General features: G+C 43.0%; 1 long non-coding RNA gene across 1 annotated transcript in view; it reads right to left on the reverse strand.

The window, feature by feature from the left end:
- Positions 1-272: 272 nt before the first annotated feature.
- LOC119420099 overlaps positions 273-3,957 on the reverse strand; it is a 15,535-nt gene continuing 11,850 nt past the window's right edge. Inside the window, exon 3 of the long non-coding RNA XR_005187291.1 lies at positions 273-641. This is a non-coding gene — a long non-coding RNA (uncharacterized LOC119420099). The remainder of the gene's footprint in view (positions 642-3,957) is intronic.

The raw sequence follows: 3,957 nt of genomic DNA on the forward strand, positions 1-3,957 counted from the left end.
ATCTGAGGGTTGGGTACTGTGTACCCACGTCCTCCTCCTCTGTTTGCCTGAGCTTGTTTGTGGGAACAGTCACGTGCCCAATGTCCAGGCTTCTGACAGTAATGACAGACATCTTGTGCTCTGCCTCCCTGTATGTAACCTCGGTTATGGTCCCTGCCCCGAGCTCCACCTCCTCTCCTCCACTGTCCCCTGACCTGACCCCGAGAATAGGCACTGGGTTGTGGTGCAGCTGTATATTGTGGAGCGTTGTGTGTAGGTTCACTCACAGCTACTAATTGTTTTGGCCCTTTGGCGGCCTGTACCACATCTCTCGCCTGCTTAAGTTGCAGTTTAAGTAGCTGAGCCTGCATGTCTTTTAATTCTGCAGAGCTTTTAACATCATCATCTGCAGCAGCCTGCAAGTGGTGGATAAGATGACGTTCCCACTGGCCTGCATCAGCAGTGGGAAGGTCTGGGTTTGTCTTCATGGCTTTACTCACAGCTGTTGGGACACCATCAAGGATTGCTTGTCTGAAAAAATATCTCTGACTTTGTCCCTGGCCATGACAGTGAGTTCTGTCATGCCACTCCTGTTTACACTGATCAAGGTAAGCTATGGGGTTCTGTCCCGGTTTCCAGAGAAACTTGGGTACACCCGCTCCCTCAGGGAGTGGATAGGCCTCTCTAAGGGCTCCTGCAAATCTATGGAGATGATTTGTCATGGGCTCTGAATCGAGGACCGTATAATTCCAACCTGCTGCCCGTTCCAATTCATCCATCCTAGTGGACGTTACACATCTTCCCAACAAGGCTCTCACATCTCCTACCGCTAGTGTGATACCTTTTGTAAGACTGTCAACTGCATTTAACCACTTACTACCCCCTTCAGTCAGTGGGGGCAGTTTTTCAACCAAAGCCTGAATGTCACCAAGTGCAAAGGGTTTGTATCTGATCTGCGCACCCGCCTGGAGCAGAGGAAAGCTGTTGCTCAACAGGGAGGGGTAGTCAAGTTGGTGAAACCCTTTAGTTTCCTCATGTTCTGACGGCAGGGATGTACTGGGTGATGCGGTCAGTGAGAGGGATGTACTGGGTGGAGGCTGAAGAGTAGCCATGATGTCTGAAGAGATCCTGAGTGGGGATTCAGTATAGAAAGGATTTTTTGAAGAACCTGTCAGTGAGTCAGTCAACACAGGTCTGTTTCTCCAGCCCGGGGCTTCCAGAAGAGCCTGTCTCTGCCCCACCCCTGTGAATGAGAGTGGTTCAGGTGCCTGCGGGCGAGGCAACGATGCCTGTGTGTTGAGAGGTGCTGAGTTGTTGTCTGCAGCTTTCTGTAATGTGTGTACTTTAATAAAGTCTCTAAAACCGGAGGAGCTCACTGATCCTGTCAGTTGGTTGTTCACTCACCCAACATCAGATGTGACACACCCTGAGCTATCAACACCAGTTTCAACCATTCCTTTTTTTTCACTTTCAGCTGCCACTTTCAACTTCCTGTATTTCCCCTTCTGTAAGGCGTTGGCCTCTTTCTTTTGTTTGTCAAAATGCTCTTCCTCGTCTTTACACTTTTTTATTTTTTTTCCCACATCTGAGTTATAACGTCTGCTTTGCCTCGTTTGTCACTTATCTCTTCTAATTTTTTTACGAGAGCTTTCTCCTGTTTCTTAACCTGTCCTGACATCGTTATGGCCTGTGTTACAATTGTTAGTTGCTCTTTTAACGATTTAAAGTCCTCATTTCCGTATTTCTGTCTACACTGCTCTGCCATTTCGACATCCAATTCCTTCTGCATTCTCTGAAATGAATTCACTTTCACACACCACACCTAGGTATTTTATTGTCACAGGAACCAGTTCAGGAACTCTTTTCCTTATCTCAATCACTCTCAGTGGTCTTATGGTTTGACAGGATGAACAACACTTAGACAAACAACACAAGACTGACCACTTCACCTCATTCACGCGAAACTCTGACGCCAGAAAAATTCAACAGTGGCTGCTTCCCACAATACAACTTGATTGTAGTTTTTTTTTGTTTTTTTTTAGATGAAATGTGTGTTGACCCCTTTTTTGTGCAGGAAAGGTATTTTATAAGTAGTCTGTGACTGTATTTTATTATATTAAAGAACTACTTATTATTTTTATATTATCATTATTATTATTATTATTATTTATCGTTGGTTTATCGATCGTCTGCCTTCACGTATTAGCGCTTTTACGTTTTTATCTCACCCAGTCCCGCACTTACTTAATGAACTTCCAATTTTTAAGTAAGTTTAAATTAACACTGTTTTCAGTTAGACACCAACCTAACAAGTTTACAGTTCAACTTAGTCTCAGAGTTACAGGGATGACGGCGAAGAAATTATTTATCCTACAACCCCACCCCCTCTGGTCCAGAGACCCGTCGATCTCTGCTGGGCTCGACTACTGCGTGATTTATCTGGGACTGGTTTTATTACTTATTCACTATCGCGGATCCGAACCTACAACGTAATAATCCTCTATTTAATGGGAGTCCAACACACTGAGAAATTTGCCTATAAAAAGCCCAATCACAGATTTTGTTTAAACAGGTATCTGCTTACCGTTGTTTGAAGAGTTGTGGCCACAGGTCAGTGTTCTGGACTCTGCTGTCCCTTCCTGTCCGTATCAAACCAATCTCGGTGGGACCTCCAAATTATTGGCGTAAATCGACTCACTCTATCCGCCCCAAAGTTCGTTGTTTGGTTTTACTGTGGACCAAGGAAGTACAGACACTGAAACATGACAGACACGCTCTCTTTAAATTCAATAATCAAATTTAATAAATTAAATGATTAACAGTCACAGATTACTTTTGTATTTGATTAAATGTTAGTTAAAGTACAAAATAAAACATTGAATGCGCATTCAATGGAGACAAACGATACAACCTGTAAGGGTGGTCTGAAGTCAGCCCTTGCTCTGCGTTGTCTGCTGAAAGAGGAAGTGCTGCTCAGCTATAGTCTAACTTAGGGCGGTGCATGGTCAAGGCTTCTAGAATGTTCACTTGCTCAACGTGTATAGGGCGTTGACTCACTCTAGCTTCTAGAATATTCACTTGCTCAACGTGTATTGTGCAAAGTCCGGTTGGGTGGGTGCTGTCACAAATAAGAAACAGGAAGTATACTAGTCACACTTTAAGCTTTAGAAATTGTACAAGCAGAAACAGATTTTATTTTACAACAATTCCCCCTTTGGACCTCTAAACCAGAGGTCCAAACCTTTAAAATAAAATCAGCAATCTATCTGCGGCGGCGAGGAACCATCTCAAAGTCCTCAAGGTCATACCCTCTCCGCATGAGGAGTTGACGGGTGATTTCTGGGTCTCTCTTCTCTAAAGTGGATGTGATAAGGCGCACTGTCAGTGACCTCAGGCAAGGGATGCAACAGCAACCACAAGTAATCAGAATAGACATGGGCAAACATAAACGTCTGCACCTCTAACCGAGGAATTGTGGCCAGCACAGTCAAGCACCTCACATAAGTCAAAAGTGAAGGTGGTAGTCTGATTGGCTACATACTGCAACTTGAGGATGTTATCGTACGCACCATACTCCCTCTTATGCCTATCAAAATTACAATCTGTCCTACCAGGAATAACACAAGCATATTCTAGGAGAAGGATCAAGGACACCACACTCACAGTAACCATCCCAACTCCTAAAATGACCTTCCTATCTGGCCACCACATTGTATCAACCACTTATTTTACACGACCCTTTTTACTCAAGATACAAAAACAAGGACAGTAGCAAAAAATGCGCAAGAATATACTAATTTGGACAAAATATAAAATGTATATTTTAAGTGTAAAAATAAGACGTATATTAGTAAAGTTTTTATAAAAATGAAGAATTTAAAATCTGAATAAAATGCAATACAAAATGTCAAGTGAACATATAGAATATAAATGCAAGTGTAGGCTAGTGGTACGAACGAAAACTCATAATATATATGA

This window comes from Nematolebias whitei, chromosome 14 (genome assembly GCF_014905685.2).
Source record: "Nematolebias whitei isolate Nwh7 chromosome 14, NemWhi1, whole genome shotgun sequence".
Lineage (NCBI taxonomy): Eukaryota > Metazoa > Chordata > Actinopteri > Cyprinodontiformes > Rivulidae > Nematolebias > Nematolebias whitei.